At 35.1% G+C, this 19,085-nt stretch overlaps 1 protein-coding gene across 1 annotated transcript in view; it reads right to left on the bottom strand.

Moving 5' to 3' along the window:
• LOC110449543 (protein Fe65 homolog) overlaps positions 1–16,737 on the bottom strand; it is a 159,995-nt gene extending 143,258 nt beyond the window's left edge. Inside the window, exon 1 of the mRNA XM_021496490.1 lies at positions 16,647–16,737. The gene's annotated coding sequence lies outside the window, so the exon portion shown is untranslated. The remainder of the gene's footprint in view (positions 1–16,646) is intronic.
• Between the last annotated feature and the right edge of the window lie 2,348 nt (positions 16,738–19,085).

Genomic DNA, 19,085 nt, shown 5'->3' with positions numbered 1-19,085 from the left:
ACTATATAGGGAACCCACATCTCCTGTGCTAGCCCCAGTCCTTACAAAGATATCACGATGGACAGATGAACCACAGGTGATGGGGGATATGAACAGCCATCTGGTTATGTGGGCTAAAAAATGTTCATGATCAATATTATATATATTTATCTGACTATTATCAGTGCATTCAAATATATAATCCTTGGGATTTTTAAAATATTATTTCTTTTACTCATAATATATCTCGTTTTTTGTAAAGGAGATATAAGCTTACAATAACGGTAGCATTATATCCTTAACTAAATGAAAAGTTCAACGTTAGTACAGTGTATTTTTAGTTCTATATATATGGTATTGTCGCTGAAAACAATGAACCATCAACTGATACTGTAGAATAGGAACACTGCGGAAATCCGGAGTGACTGTACTTCCTACAATTATATGACCAATCCTGTTATGGATCTTCACATAATCACATACCTACCTTCAGGTTTAACTCATTCACCCCTGAAATATCATAATGAACTATTCCAACCTTTGAATTGGAGGAGTTCAAATGAATCTTCAGTGGTGAATGAGTTAAACCTCTGTGGAATGATTTGAATGTGTTTACTGGTAATTCACCGCAGGAGAAACATGTTACCATATATAATACACTACAGGGCAGGTCACATTTTTATATCACTACACCTGGTCTTTGTTAAATACAATTATTAATCATCATATATATATAACACTTGAGACAAATAAAAACTAACCTATACAGTTTGAGTGTGGTTAAAAACTCATGTTATCAGTTTTAATTTTTAAACCTATTTATAATTTACAAGATATTGAAATATGTCTTCATATATATAACAAAGATCATAATATAATCCTCCTTCTTCCATCGTATTAGGTTTTGCTGGTCACCAAGCATAAGTCCAATACATTATTTATAACCCTTTCACCCCTATGTAACTTTAGTAGACTCTGCCATGCATTGATCTGGATGAGTCCATTATGGTCGTCAGTGGTGGTGAAAGGGTTAACTCATCAATGAACCACAGCACAGAGCATCAAGGTGGTGCAACGTTTTATATACAGATCAATATACATAGGCGCATACACATCTCACAACAGTGACCACTTGTTCTAAAGGGAGTCTTTAATGCATAGTCTCTACATCATACTACATGCATTGTACTTTAAATTATATATGATGTGGTTAGACAGTCTCTGTTTTAATTGTCCCGTCTCTACCAGAACCCAGAGACACAGTACTAGTGAGCTTATTTGCTGAATCGGTTAAAGTCTAATCCGAACAAAAGGTCTCTTATGCAGTTTAGGTATAAACAATGTAGATTATATATCATTACATTAGTAGATCACTGTAATTCTACAGTGAAAAACATTACACTGTCCCCAACCTTTTGCTCCTCCTAATTCTGTTAAAAGGTGTTTATACCTGAAGCATATATTTTTATTATAATTTTGAAGTTATTGTTCAGACGTGACTACCCTGATTTGACCTTTGATCACTTATAATTACTATGACCTTGACCTTTTGAGTCCTTGACCTGAATATTATATGACCTAAAGTAACAATGAACACATCAAAGAAGTTTAACCCTATAATATCAGAAGTAATAATCCAGACAAGCATGCGCAGTTGACCTCTCAGTTGGCCCCTTTGACCTTGAGGTTATAATTATAGGCCTGAGTGTTTAACACATATCCTCTAGTCATTACATCATTGAACCGAAATGGGACATTTTTGTTTGTTAAATAACTGATAATTTAATATCATAGTCATCGATCGATTCTTACAAAGTTTGTTCACTTTTCAAAGCTATACACCATTTAATTTAATTTTCTATTACAATTTGATATATTTGACACATGTGCATGGCTCTAGCTCTATAGCTCTATATGCAAAATACTCTCAGGGTCAAACAGACTCTTGAACTGAGGTAAAACTCTTCCCTGAAAGAGGCATTTTGAAATTTTGGCAAATATTGGAGAATAAAAAAGGAATGTAAGCCGAAAATTACACAGATATATTTGAAATCCTTTGGAGTCAAGGGAGGTTCTGATTAACGAAAAAGGATGTTTTTGAAAAAAACATGCATACAAATAAAAAGTATCTCTAATACCTGCACTTGCATATTATCATCCTTGTTCATTTGCTTTATATGTACATGTATGTTAAACTGTTTCCGGTGAAACCTTTATTCATACGCCTTCGACATGTACACATGCATTCATGAATTGGCCATGAACCAAAATGGCAGAATCAGGCTGCTCTTACTATGGAAGAATTATTTGTGAATCAACAGGGCTCATCTCTGAGTCACCATGAATAATTCACACTACCCTGCTGTACAGCGACAGTCCCTCTGTAACAGATCACCAACTGGATACGTACACAGCACTATCATATAGTAGTAGTAATATAAGTCCTCTTCAATGTCGAACGTTTTAAACGTGCCCTAAATAGGAAGGACATCAGTCACAGACAACAGAACTTATGGTAATCAATCAACACATTGTCTCTAGTTTCAAAAGCTCATTTACTCATTCACCCCTAAAGACACATTTGAACTCTTCCGATTCAAAGGTTGGAATAGTTCATTATGAAATTTCAGGGTTGAATGAGTCAAACTGCAGAGAGATCCTGAGCTCTCACTCATCTAGCATTAGATCACCACCTAGTAGGTATCTACATGTTGGTACATGATATACACATCAATATTATATATATATATACTCAAAAGGATAAATAATTAACCAATGAACTGCAAATGGACAAATGACCAGCTAGGTATACGTACCCCCCACATTTATCTTCTTTCAGTTTCAAAGAATTTAAATGCTCAATCAATAGTCCTATATATTGTATTAATTATCCAACTAAAACAGACCAAGGGTACAACATACAGTGACTGTGTAGCTGTGTAGCTATGTAGATATCTATGTATATATATGTGTTTTACCTTCAACAACATACATGTACATTGTACGTATATATCAAAGGCACAGGTACATCAATAATAATACATTAACTACAGCTAAGAGGTCACCTTACCAACCACCTCCCCCTCCTCCCCATGAACAGGATGTATTATGGCAGTATTTATTTGTTGCCAGTTATATAATAATTGCATTTAATTAAAAGACAAGTATTTAATGAGAATGAGGAATTACATTTTTAGCGCAAGAGTAACATCAAGGGCCATAACTCTTTGAAAAGAGTTTGAAACAACATATAACATTTGCACACATACCTGGTACAGAGCTCGATTAATTAATAGCTTGTACAGTTTGGTTGAAAACTATCTTACACTGATTGAGAACCTGCAACTTGAACGAACTACAACGGCACTATCAAACATTCCTGTCCAAGTACATGTATATATTATAATTTACCGCTCCCAGCCTACCAGCCTGCGCCATATATACTGTACGGCCATCCCCACATGGAACTGTAAGAACGCTGGCTGAACATGCCTACCAAGTAGTAATAGTATGAGAACACTTTAATTGAAATCATTGATTCATGGTTCATTTGTAATTTTAGTAGAAATATATCTATTGTCCTTTGGGTATGCATTGTATTTCATTGTCATTGAAGAACAAACCAAGCCAGTCCTGTTTTTTTCCACAGTTTATATTGTAGCCGATAATATAACAACGTCGCCAATTTGCAGTCACAATTTCCCACCAAAACTTGCTTACATCACGTGATCTAAATAACAATATCATGATGTCATTATATTTTGATCCGTAATTTGCACCTTAATTCTACAATACCACTGTAAAATTGGTCTGATGACGGTTACTAAGGGCAACATGTCAACAATAAAATGTCTACCATTAGGAGATCCTTGGTGTTGATACTCCTTTGTTTACCTAAATAAATGTATTACTCTTTGATGGAGCTCTGTTTGAATACCCTTGTGATATTTACATCTGATTCCGGTACCGGACAGACTACAGACCAATTTGCCCGTAAGATTTGATAATTGTGTTGGTTTATCAACATTTTTATTCTACTTTTTCATATTTATCTTAAAATTAATGAGCAATTCCACCTTTGCATATTGCAGAGTTATCTTCTCTTGTGAGCAGGTGTTGATTGTTAAGTCATTGGTTTGTGTGAGAAAATTACGTTGTTTTCTAAAAAATTGATGACGTTACTCTCACAAACAAATGACGTAACAATCAATACCTGCTCACAAGAGAAGATAACTCTGCAATACACAAAGACGGAATAGACTTGACCAGATCAGATGTACGAAATTTGCACTTCTCCTAAAATGCAGCACTGATTATGTCTGCACAAACAGACAAGACGATCAAGTAATCCATCTTCAACTCTTTTGTGGCCAGTGTCATTGTCATTCAGTATATATATAGATATGAATATATGATAACAGTCCTACTGTATATACATGGTACCCCATTTTGACTGGAAATCTAATTTTATAACTGAATAAATGTGTTCAATTGTATCTTCAAGTCATGATCATATCACTTGTACCTTGTAAGAAAAAAATGTGTTTGTCAGCAAAATGCGACCTTACAGTAAAAAGATGATCTGATATATACATGAAATGCGTTTTACTGATCAAAATTAAACAAAATTAGAAACAAAAAAGATGTCTGATGTTCAATCTATCCATCAAAATTTCCGAACATCAGTGGTACTTATTTACGATCACTGGAGAGGACAATTACATAAGAACCCCCAATGATTTGAATTGTGTGATTCACCAATATTTATCTCAATCGACACTCAACACCGCATCCAAGATCCACAAAACGGTCATTGATTTTCATTTCAGAACAAACACATGATAATCATAGGGGATTGAAGACTGCTATCTCAGCTCTATTACTGAAGATGTTTGTACGGCAGTCCATTGTTTCTGTGGATTAATTCATGTGACCAATGGTATAAAACGTCGTCTGTACCCAGTTAGCACCGTGGTGTAATGCATGTGACCAATGGTAAAAAACGTCATCTGTACCCAGTACGCACCGAGGTGTAATGCATGTGACCAATGGTATAAAACGTCGTCTGTACCCAGTACGCACTGTGGTGTAATGCATGTGACCAATGGTATAAAACGTTGTCTGAACTCAGTACGCACTGTGGTGTAATGCATGTGACCAATGGTATAAAACGGGATCTGGACCCAGTACGCACTGTTGTGGAATGCCTGTGACCAATGGAAAAAAACGTCATCTGTACCCAGTAGGCACTGTTGTGTAATGCATGTGACCAATAGTATAAAACGTCGTCTGTTCCCAGTACGCTCCGTGGTATAATACATGTGCCCAATGGTATAAACCGTCGTCTGTCCCCAGTTAGCACCGTGGTGTAATGGATGTGACCAATGGTAAAACACGTCGTCTGTACCCAGTACGCTCCGAGGTGTAATGCATGTGACCAATTGTATAAAACGTCGTCTGTACCCAGTACGCCCCGAGGTGTAATGCATGTGACCAATAGTATAAAACGTCGTCTGTACCCAGTTAGCACCGTGGTGTAATGCATGTGACCAATGGTATAAAACATCGTCTGTACCCAGTATGCACCGTGGTGTAATGCCTGTGACCAATGGTATAAAACGTCATCTGTACCCAGTACGCACCGTGTTGTAATGCAGAGACCAATTGTATAAAACGTCATCTGTACCCAGTCCGCACCGTGGTGTAATGCATGTGACCAAGGGTATAAAATAGCGTCTGTACCCAGTACGCACAGTGGTGTAATGCATAGACCAATTGTATAAAACGTCATCTGTACCAAGTACGCACCGTGGTGTAATGCATGTGACCAATGGGATAAAACGTTGTCTGTACCCAGTACGCACTGTGGTGTAATGCATAGACCAATTGTATAAAACGGCATCTGTACCCAGTACGCACTGTTGTGTCATGCCTGTGACCAATGGTATAAAACGTCGTCTGTACCCAGTACGCACCGTGGTGTAATGCATAGACCAATTGTATAAAACGTCATCTGTACCCAGTACGCACCGTGGTGTAATGCGTGTGACCAATGGTATAAAACGTTGTCTGTACCCAGTACGGACCGTGGTGTAATGCATGTGACCAATGGTATAAAATAGCGTCTGTACCCAGTACGCACCGTGGTGTAATGCATGTGACCAATGGTATAGAACATCGTCTGTACCCAGTACGCACCGTGGTGTAACGCATGTGACCAATGGTATAAAACATTGTCTGTACCCAGTACGCAGCACTGTGGTGTAATGCATGTGACCAATGGTATAAAACATTGTCTGTACCCAGTACGCAGCACTGTGGTGTAATGCATGTGACCAATGGTATAAAATGTCGTCTGTACCCAGTACAGACCATGGTGTAATGCCTGTGACCAATGGTATAAAACGTCGTCTGTACCCATTACGGACCGTGGTGTAATGCACGTGACCAATGGTATAAACCGTCGTCGGTCCGCAGTGTAATGCATGTGACAAATGGTATAAAACGTCATCTGTACCCAGTACGCACCGTGGTGTAATGCAAGTGACCATGGCCAATGGTATAAAACCTTGTCTGTACTCAGTACTCACCGATATGACACATTCCTACAATTGTATTTCACTTTGTCTTCTATTTTCACTAGATACAATATTACCAATCATTTAGTTTTACTTTTTACTATAGTTATATGATCAGATGATTGGTGTAGATTTTTAGTTTACAGCTTCATAAACAGAACAAATTTTAAATTGGAACTCCTTTTCTATTGGTAAGTTTTAATATAATAAATCACTCTATAAAATGGACACATCATAGCATCATCAGAGACCAAAAAATAGTGTACACTCTGCATACAACCATGATATTATAAATTAACCTGGCTGAGTAGTTGTGAGTTATGAGACCATGAACTGTGCTTTGATCATGTCATTTTAATTGTCAAATCATAATCATAACTTTGACATTAGTGATAGATGCTGTTGCTGGCTGTTCCATTTATCACAAATCTTCAATCTTAGACTTGAAGAACAAATAAAATAACTGAATATCAAAATTGATATACATTATGTATTTAAAATCTTGACTGACGTAAGACTTTCAATGGACCCATCATCTGGACACATACTATATCTTCACATCACCTTCATCATCTACTCCATTAAAAGGCACCAATAAAAATAAATTCTCTTATATAGACACCAATAGAACTTTCATTTATTTCTCATTTTTATTTACTCCTTTGAAGCTAAGGCCCTAATAAAAAACAATTTATCTTTTAGACACCAAAAAGTCAACCTTCGTCTCATCCTTTATATTAGGAACCAATCAGATAACCTTTACAATCCTTATAGACACCCATAGGACAGCCTTTATTGACTCCTTTAGGAACCAATCAGATAACCTTTACCTTCTATATAGACACCCATAGGACAACAGGCATCTACATGTTTAGGAAAAAAATCTTCAAAGCTTTGGTAACATATGGCAGAATCCTATTCAATTGAAACCCAGAGTTTAGCACTTCAAACTTGATATAAATAGTTTATCAAGAAAGATCCACAGTCAAAGGATACTTTTATGCAATGTCATACAATTTTCATCTTCCAAATATTGCCATTGTCTAGACTTCTACAGGAATGGGCTATCTAACAGTGTCACTGCTTGGCTAACACTATTTAGCACTTAAAACTTGATATAAATAGTTTATCAAGAAAGATCCACAGTCAAAGGATACTTTTATACAATGTCATACAATTTTAATCTTCCAAATATTGCCATTGTCTAGACTTCTACAGGAAAGGGCTATCTAACAGTGTCACTGCTTGGCTAACACTAGGGGGAGGTGCAATTTGCTTGCTTGGTGGTTCATGAGTTTAGACAGGGGACAACCCTCATCTTCTCCTTTAGGAACCAATCAGATTACCTTTACAATCTCCTATAGACACCCATAGGACAACCCACATCTACTCCTTTAGGAACCAATCAGATAAACTTTACAATCCTTATAGACACCCATAGGACAACCCTCATCTACTCCTTTAGGAACCAATCAGATTTCCTTTACAATCTCCTATAGACACCCATAGGACAACCCTCACCTACTCCTTTAGGAACCAATCAGATAACCTTTACAATCCTTATAGACTCCCATAGGACAACCCTCATCTACTCCTTTAGGAACCACTCAGATAACCTTTACAATCCTTATAGACCCCCATCGGACAACCCTCATCTACTCCTTTAGGAACCACTCAGATAACCTTTACAATCCTTATAGACACCCATAGGACAACCCTCATCTCCTCCTTTAGGAACCAATCAGATAACCTTTACAATCCTTATAGATACCCATAGGACAACCCTCATCTACTCCTTTAGGAACCAATCAGATAACCTTTACAATCCTTATAGACACCCATAGGACAACCCTCATCTACTCCTTTAGGAACCAATCAGATTACCTTTACCTTCTATATAGACACCCATAGGACAACAGGCATCTACATGTTTAGGAAAAAAATCCTCAAAGCTTTGGTAACATATGGCAGAACCCTATTCAATTGAAACCCAGAGTTTAGCACTTAAATCTTGATATAAATAGTTTATTAAGAAAGATCCACAGTCAAAGGATACTTTTATGCAATGTCATACAATTTTCATCTTCCAAATATTGCCATTGTCTAGACTTCTACAGGAACGGGCTATCTAACAGTGTCACTGCTTGGCTAACACTAGGGGGAGGTGCATTTTGCTAGCTTGGCTGTTTTTGAGTTTAGACAGGGGACATGTATGTAGAGACTGAATGTTGAACATGTTTGAACATATAAGTAAACTGACAAACATTTTTGTTTTTTTCTTTCAAGATGAAATATTTGTATTCATTCTTTTGCACAGCACTGAGCAGGATTGTAACATACAATTAACATGTGGGCTTCTCCTACAATTCACATATCAGGACACAATCTCATGTCAAGATCGATATCTGGCCATGTAGATAACTGATAACAATTGTTTTTTATTAATACAGTATTTTTTCTAATATGGACCCATTGAGACAGGATAGTACATTACTGTATTGAAATAATGTTGCAAGTTGTGGTGTACTTTCTTCTACACGTAAAATTGTATATAATGTACAGGTATGTTGTATTCATATTGATCTGTACACTTCAGTTTTACATGAAAAAAGGAAACATTCAAAATCTCTATCACTACAGGAGTGATTGGTTATAATTATATATTCCTTTTAAACTTTCCTACTAAAAAACAAGTTGCGATGATGAATTAAAAACAGCATGCTGTCATCGAGGATGAATGAAATTGTGGTAAAATTAATGAGCGGATCATATCCTCATCGCGATTGTGCAACACCTTCACGCTCAAGGCCAAGTGGGACTTATTGCATAACCAATAATTATAACCTATCCCTGAAAACAAATAACCTTTCCCTGAAATCACCACAGTCAAACCTGCCTGAAGTATCAGCTCAGTGATTACTAAGAGCTGTCTATAGTAACAGTCCCAATATATGGTCCCAAGCATTTTCCTCTATTACTCATTAATGACACTGCCTTTATAGTCCCTACCTACATGCTTCCATTTAAGCCAGAAATAGGGATTTATTTATGTTGACAAAACATAGTTCATATGGTACATGGTGTTAGATGAAATAGTATTTTTTCTAAATATGTAAAAAAAAAATCAAGTGTCTATAGAAAAAATTATGTAAAGCATGTACAAGCCAATTGCGAAACTCAAGTGTGGATAATACCAATAACAGCCGTTGACTATACACAGTATCATAAACTAAGATCTGCAGACTAACCAAGCATGGCTGATTTATTGCTAAAACTGTCAGATATAAAAAATGTGGTCCATGAAAATTGGCGATAATCTGTATGTAGCAACTTTCTGATCAATACTGGCCTTGGTATTTTGCAAGGAAAAAGTCAGGCTAATATGTGCCAGAAAGGCACAATCTGTAGGCCGACTAGCCTACCCAGACACTTGCAAATAACGGGGCACGATGCAGACAATTAAATAACAAATAGAACAATTTGCTTTAATTTAATCTGTGGTTGCGTTACTACCTGCAGAAACCAAGCAATTTTCCTTACAATCAATATCATCAGGAAATGCCTTCATAATTATCAAACTTTCAAATGAGCTACTTAAAGCTAATTAACGAGCACATACAGTGATTTTTTGGGGGGTAATTAAAAGATTAGGGCCACTTATAAAAGTAACATCAAGTTAAATGTATTTATACATGTATAACCATTGGAAATTTTAGGAAATTTTGTTTCAGTAATTTTCTCCTGATGTATTCAATATAAACTACACTTTAACATTGCATTTTATAGAAAAACAGCCATTTGAAATTTGGGTAAATAAACAAAAACATATTTTTAAACAAGTTTGATGAAAACTTAAACCTATCGGCTTAAATTTCTTTACTTCGCCGATGTCAACATCCAGAAATGAAAATGTACAGTCACAAAATGAAAAATGTGGATTGAACTTATTCACCCCTGAAATTTCATAATGAACTATTCCAACCTTTGAATTAGAAGAGTTCAAATGTGTCTTCAGGGGGTAAAAAGCGAGCCATAGTCATCAGAACCCAAGATATTTGTTATGTTAATACTTTTCTGTATACTGGCTCTAGAATATTGAATTAATTTTGATCACTTGGATGTCTGATTCTAGAGACTGGCTTATTAGTTCTAAACTAGGGGGAGATAAGCTATAGTAGTAACATGCAGTTGAGAAATTCTTCATAAAATCTTAGGGGCTGGTAATTAACTAGGCTAACTTTTCTGCAATGTACTTGGAATAATTCAAATTATTCTAACTCCTTAACTCTTTCACCACTGTGGACCACAATATGGAATCATCCACATAAATTGATGGTAGAGTCTACTTAAGTAACCTAGGGGTGAAAGGGTTAAAAAAAGGCCCAAGACATATATTTGCATTTCAATACATAGGAAATAGCATGAATTCTACAAGATAAATTATTTTTAAGTGCTGTTTCAGAGAAAATGTGGGGACTATCTAAAGGCAAATACGTATGATGCATTGAGCAACTTTAAGTTTACAAAGCATCAATAATAGATGACACTGATTTGTATAAATACACATGTGAGGAATTCAAACTAAATCTCCATGGTCATAAACTAATATTTGCAGTTTATGCTCAGAGGAATTGCACTGTGTATAGAACACCAAATATTACATGGATGATGAAACTGTTTTGGATGCCAAGAATCAATACGGCCTTTGGGTTAATTAGGCCGGAGTGTTAGGCGCCCTCATCTTGATGTTGCGGACTCGTTGGTACCGAATCATCCTTCGTGAAAAATCAATGGACTCTCTCATTCCGTCATACCTACCATATCGTGGAACGTAAATGGCTTGACTTCTACCAAAAACCAATACATAGATTTGTTATACAAGCCCAAATACTGCCAATACATGGCCGAAATCACATGTTTTTTGTATTAAGTCCCCCTGCTAGGTAAAAAGACATTACAGATATATATATGGACCATATAATCATAGAAACTGATTACATATTTCATTATCATCTTAACAACTCCTTTACACGATAGCTTCAAAATCAATAACGTCTAAGCTATTAAGGTGGTCAGCGGGCGAAGTGGATAACACACTTCTCTTTCACCAAGGCGGCCAAGGGTTTGAGTCCCCGATAAACCATGAAAAGGTATATATATATATGGGGTCACTTGCCCGACCACGTGGGATTTCTCTGAGGACTCTGATTTCCTCCCACATGAATATACCCTGGGCGCTAACATCTGGGCCAACAAGAGTACAAGTTGTAGTAACTTGTTTCCTAATTGTTGTAAAATAAAAAATAAATAAAAAAAAATTATAATACATGTAGCATCATAAACTTTAGACCGGCCACCAAAACGTCAAATGCACCAGCTAAATATTAAACATGTCAGAGGATTCACTTAAAATGAACAGCTGGTGGGGAAAAAATGCAAGATCTGAAATATTTTTCGCTGTGTGCAGATCATTTTTTCTCTCTTTTCTCTTTACTTCTAATTTAAGCAGAATGCAATGTTGTGTAAATATGATGCCTTCTTGGATCATGCAGCAAGCTTGTGATACAGCAGGCCCATTCTTTCACCCTGGATCTGTTCAGGGTCAGGTTTTCCTAATTAATCGTCACACATATTGTGTACTATAGAAGCAGTATAATCAACTTTCACACATTTCAAAGAAACAGGTAACTGGTAAAGCAGTACCTCGGACTGATTCAGTTAAATAATTCACAACATTCACTTAAGATCTTCTGGTTTCGACTTTGATTCGACTTTCCCTATTTCAGCTCCTAGTAGACTAAGCTATAAATCATAACACCAAATATATATATGTATAAGATCTTTTGATTTAATTTCACCTTCCCAAATAAAAGTTATTTAAGTTACTAGCTAGTAGTCTACAATTCACAGGTATCTTTTTATTGATTTAATACACAGCTTGCAATTTTGTGCAAAGACACAAATTTTTAAGACTATAGGTGAATATAGGTCATATGTCAATATATACCTCAAAGACACTGAGCTCAAGCACCAATTGCTCTACAATTAAAGGCTGGTACAGCTAAATCAGGTGAGAATTTCCCATAACAGTAATAAGACCTATCCCAGAGTCATTGATTGAATAAAGGGTCAATAGAATTATACATTATCTAAGAACATACCACGCAAGATAGCAAGGATACCAGCATCATGATCAGTATATTACAGTACTGGTACGTATATATAGTCGCAGTGGGGAGGTGTGATGTCAAAATACACCAGCATATTATAAATTCATGACTGTAAAGACCAATTGAGTGCAGTAACGGTATATTGTTATTTACTTCAGCTTCATCATGCGTCACCGTCATAACAATAAAAATGTGTTACCTTATAACAATATTCTTGAATAAATTAACAATATCGCTGTACGACAATATAACTATATTTATCAAATAAGTGACTTTGTGGTCTTATGGACCTAAAAACTATATATTTACCGAGACCAATTAAGCCAAGGTTAGCATAACTTTTCAGGTCTATATAACCACATATTCACTAAAATAAAAGTCCTTAATTTGTATACATGTATACATATTAGATATACACTGTGTCTGAAATTATGCTGCTTTTACGATTTTAAAAGATGGGACATTATGAAATCATGAAAAAAACTGCATTTGACAGAGGGCCTTGTGATGTTACAATTAATTAAAGTGATGTCATAAAGGGATATTGACCTGCTGTATTTGAAAATAGTAACTCACGGTCAACCCCACAAACCATCAGCCTCCACATGAGTATACAATATCCATTCAATGAGAATGCAGAATTTAGTTGTGTGATCTATCACCCATGATGTGTCGCCCATATATACATGACTTGACAAATTTAGCGTTGCCCGACCGCCCGGGGCAGGTATACGTACGTACAACCCCATGTCAGGCAACCTTATAATGTCTTCATCACTTAAGCTGGGCCGACCGGGCAAAGGAAAAATAAAGGTAATATATATTCATTAAAAATCATTTTGAATCAATAAGATACTTCATATTATTACTAAAGATATCAAAGAAGATGTTAAAATAGGCATGTTGATTGAAGTTTTAATTATCTTACCATCTTGACTTCTCTATATTCATAATGATGAAGACTCAGTATAGGGTTATTATGACAATCCATATTCAAAGTAGTAAAGTGTAGTCCATTGTCACGATGACAATTTCTGTCATTGTCTGAGTAGCATGTAAAAAGAGACTTAAGCATCCCTGAGGCATGGATTCATAACAGAGCTCAATGAAAGCATGTGTACACGCGATGCAACCATTTTGGTTTACTAAGTCTAAAAGTTCTGGCAAAACACAAAAAAAACATGAGGAAAAATAGGTACAAAATGTCAGATCGATGATGACAATGTGAATTCTTGTTTATCAATAAAGAGCAACAATTCTTCTTTGAAATTCAGACCTTGTATTTTGTTGGCCAAATATTGCGAACATTTCTGGATCACAGAGTCGCAAAGAAATCTGTCGATCTTTTTCTGTAGCTGCAGTGACAGCTTTCTTTCATTTAATTTAAATAGAATTTCAGGCATAGTTTGCTTGTTTGGTGCTGTTTTATTGCTTTTCAACAATTCAAACCATGCTGAGGCAACAGCACTACAGAAAACAAATGTACCAGCTGAATGTTTGTAGCATAAAGATCAAATAAGAAGTTCAGTAAAGTTCTTCTAATTTTTATGCTCATAATTATAAACTAACCGATACTCATTTCTTCCTATGAATACTAGGGTTAATAGTTTTCTAACTTTGTGATTTTTTGCCCAGGGCAAGTCAAGAGTTGATCTGGGCAGGTCAGATTTGGTTTCAACTTGCCCTACAGGCAAGAAGTAATTTTAAAAGTTAATGCAGAGACCTGTCATATCATTGTAGTTATCACTTTAAACCATGTCAATATCAAAAACATGTACCAATGCAATTATATATATATTTATAAAGGGTATATCACTTGTTAATTTTTATTTCAAACAAAAAGAATCATGGATATATAATAAATTATGGAATAAATTGGTTAGAAATTATGGTCACTTGCTGATTTTTTAGAGCCACTACAGCTAGAGGAATTAGTCAGTATTTGTAAGAGTTACAGCAGACTCATTATATTACTGGTATTACTACATTGTATTATAATGATATTGAATAAATATCACTACATAATTATCATTCTGAGGTAAATCTAATACATTTTGTATTACTAACAAGAGTTGAATAAGATATATTTACCAGGGTATATGACATTGCCACTATATAACCCAACCAAATTCAGTTGGCATTGCATACAGGCTATGAATGCCATGGACTGATTGTTTGAATGACATCATCATTATTATGACATCATAATTGTTACTTTAGATACCACTGACCCTCCCTGAGCGATGGCTGTTCTATTCATTGAACAATTGCAAGCATACACGATACATACATTTAATACATGAACTTAATGCTGAATAATAATAAGTGTAATTGAATTTTAATGAGATGAACAGATTCAAAAAATGGCAAATATAAGTATTGAACTGCTTATAATTAAAATAACCTCAGATTACAGAGCACATCTGAATTAATGATTAAAATTTACTAATATATTACGTATTATAACTGTTCTTCACAAAATTATGATAGTACATGTATGTCTATATATTTTTACATTAAGATGTTACTGCTATGTAACAATATGTTTTTATACTGTGTAACTATATACTTGTACGATGTAGTTGTGATATAATATATGACACTACAATAAACAAAATTGACTTGAATTGACTATACACAATTTTAATCAAGCTTTTAATTTTGAGGATTACCGGCAGGTGTAATTTTGAGGCTTTCGGTCCTCATTACTGCTACCAGTTTATGACCAACTTCGTTCAACAGGTTGAAGATTATGTCATGTGTACATATGTTATGGCAATAGCATGAAAGGAACAATTTTAATATTGAAAGGAAGCTTAAACATGGAGTATCTGCTGATACAATATCAGGGTGTAGTTTTAACGTTATTCCAATCATTGATTGCATGTCTGAGGAAAGAAAGATTCTCTCCTCACAGACTTTCTACAAGAGACGGTATAATATTATCATAGTTTCATTCACCAGTACTCTTAGGCATACATTTATATAGAACATTTTGGGAAAATAATTTCAAAAATAGTACATCGTACACCAACTAAATTCTAGTGCCAGCGATTTTTCTGTGTCTTACTACTTGGGCCTGTACCTTGTGATTTTGGTAAGATATGACATACATGTGGTTTTATGTGGCCCCAATATGATTCCTCTTTCAACACAGTAGGCCTGTAAGACATCATATCAGAGTCCTGCAAATGTATACTGACTATGGGTTTGATCGGTTGTATTGTGACAGTTTCTATTGGAATACAACAAAAAATGTATACACTACTGTTTCTGGGACCTCACAGTAATACCTTTCTTTATAGAGTGTACACTTTTCCAGTCAGTCTAAACTAAATCCTCCATCAAACATAACAAAAATATCCCCATAAAGTAGAGACACGATGCAACATGTTAATTGTATAGTGTACGTATTGTCATAATTTCAGTATCAGAAAGATAAAAAGGCCTGTACTTAATTAAATTGTTTCATTTGATGTTAAATAATGTTAATAGTCAATAAGGCTATATTGAACAGTACATTGCAATGCATAGCAATAAGAGAAATGCGCTGATGAAGATATCGTTACTCAACTCTGAATCTCATTATAATATGAAATCACTTTTAGTAGCATGACATCATATCATTAGGAGAAATGGAACATAAACAGGACAAATAATTGAATATTTAACACAAACACAGTTTAATTACAATTGAAAATGTATTATGAGGAACCTCGGAATCGACACAGGGGGCCGAGTCGGACCGTGTGTGTACCGTACACAAGAACGTGGGGAGGGGCAGGGATTCGGAGTCTGCTGTCAAACGATGAAACAAGCATAAACCGCTAAACGATTGGTGCGTTTTTCTGGAGCTTTAGCTAACATAGAGACGATATAAATACAACGTAGATAATGGTGATGATACAATCTCACTTACCTTCTGTGAAATAAGTCCAATACGTATGAGCAATAAGCCATATAAAACTGTAAACAAACGGCAGGCCTGTATGGCATGAATTACATTTCGGTCTGTGACCTTTTGGAATTACTTCCGCTACGGTCAAATGCAAACCCAAACATCTCGTATGTACGATGTTATCTTTTTCTTCTTTTGCTATTTTCATTTTTGCTTTTTATTGAATCAATATGATTTAATAACACATTTAATCATTATCTGTTGCTATTACTTAAATTTAACTGAAATCAAACAATTCAATGTTAAAACGAAGCGGTAAATTCGAGTTCACTTCCGGTAATGGTTGAAGCAGGTGCGTGATGTTTATATTCCGTTTGGTGAATGGAGATATCTATATATATCTTCATGATTAATTGGTTGACAGTGTTGAAAATCAAACCGTTCATGGCGTTAGCAACAATCACACTTTCGTTATCGGTGTTTATTGCATTCCAAACGGTTGGACCGTTCGGACCTGATTTAAGCCTCTTTTTTCTCAGATGATTCTGATTATTGTGTGTATACAACGTCTGAAATTAATTAATAGCAATATATAAAAAAACAAATATAATATGCTTAAAAGAATTAAGGAGTCCTTTAATTGAATTATGAGTATGAGAGAATATCTCATTTATTAGCTCGAGGCCTGTTTTCGCCTCAGGGCCATTGTGGCAGGCTGATCAGGACCGATAACTTGTCCAATACAGAAATAAACAATCGATAATGTCTTTTTTTTATTAATCCTGGGACGTTTAAAAGAAAATCATGAAAAACGCAGAATTAAAAAAAAAATAAAAAAATGAAAGAAGTAGCACACATGACAAAAAAGCAGCACAAATGATACATAAAAAAGAAATACACAAAGTTGAAACTTAAACTTGTCGAAGTGCTACAAATCTTATAAGAAATTGACACAACTTTTAGGATGTCCCAAAACAACTGAGTACTGAAATGTCGGTACCTCAAACATATCTGGTTTCCATCACATAAGGAAAACAAAGAATATATCAAAACAGTGGTGGTGGCTCCGAGAAATATCTCTAGGAGTTTTGAGGGTCTGTTCACAGAATCAGTCATTCTCACACAAACTAAAAATGTGTTCCATATGAAGGCCAAAAAAAATATAAATGCTTATTAGTTGCTTTCATTAATGTACTTTAACAAAATGTGTATCAATCTGTAAAATGTATATGTGGGAAAGACTAAGAAAGGCTGAGAAGGAAAACCCATATGGAAAAAGGAAAGAGGTCATGAAAACTCCAATATGGTTTAATAGACAAATATGTGTTGGTAGAAGGTCAGTATTTTACAGAGAATGGTATAACAAAGGTATAGTTATAATCAGTGATTTATTCAAGAAGGATAACTCTTTCTTCAATTTTCCGGATTTTATAGATTTATTCCAAATAAACACAGATTTTCTAACTTTCCATGGTGTTATGGCTGCAGTAAGACATTCGTTAGCAGGTAATCAGATGACATTTTTAAAAATTTCTTTTCCATATATTCCAGTTAATCTGGAAAGTTTTATTTTCTCTGCTAAAGGCTCAAAACGTTTTTACAACACACTGGTAAATAGCAAAATAATTCCAACTGGGCAGGTTAAATGGAATGTTGAACTTGACATCAATGACCAGAACTGGAAACGAATACATCTAATCCCTTTCAAAGTTACTTCTAATACAAAGCTACAATGGCTTCAGTTTCGAATTTCGCATCATATACTGACAACAAATTCTTTTTTTATCTAAAGTAGGTATCTCAGATAATCCTCTATGTACTTTTTGTAATCAAGTTGAAGAAACTATAGTGCACTTATTATAGGAATGCCAAGAAGTTCTGTCTTTTTTGCAAAGTTTTGAATCTATCCTAGATGCATTGCTAATTCCTTTCCAATACAATAAAATCACTTTCATATTAGGATTGTTTACACAAACAACGGTTTAATACGAGCGATAACGAAATACTTTTAATAATTAAGCAATACATTTACAGTTCTAGATGTAACAATAGAATGTTGAATAACAACTCTTTAATTCTTAAAATGAAGGACCATTACACTGTACAAAGTTATATTGCAACTGCTAAAGGTGAATGCTATATGCAGAAATTTACTGCATACTGGGAAAAATTGGATGCGGCTAATAGAGCGTGTGGACTAATTTTAAATACAAGTGTAGTTATAAAGATGTACGTACATACATACACATGTATATTTTGAATATATGTTAATTATGAGTTAATTCTATTGAAACTGCCCTGTACTCTGGCAATATATTTTGCTGGTTCTGGTAATATATTTTTAAGTACTATATGAGTATAGTTTGACATCCCTGTCTCTGGTATCTATCCCTAGAATTCATCAATATGATATTTTTTGCAACAGAATATCTATGCCTATTCATTCCTTTTCTTTTTCCT

The sequence above is a fragment of the Mizuhopecten yessoensis genome, unplaced genomic scaffold (assembly GCF_002113885.1).
Source record: "Mizuhopecten yessoensis strain PY_sf001 unplaced genomic scaffold, ASM211388v2 scaffold4631, whole genome shotgun sequence".
Classification (NCBI taxonomy): domain Eukaryota; kingdom Metazoa; phylum Mollusca; class Bivalvia; order Pectinida; family Pectinidae; genus Mizuhopecten; species Mizuhopecten yessoensis.
This window is presented reverse-complemented; position numbering and strand designations above follow the sequence as displayed.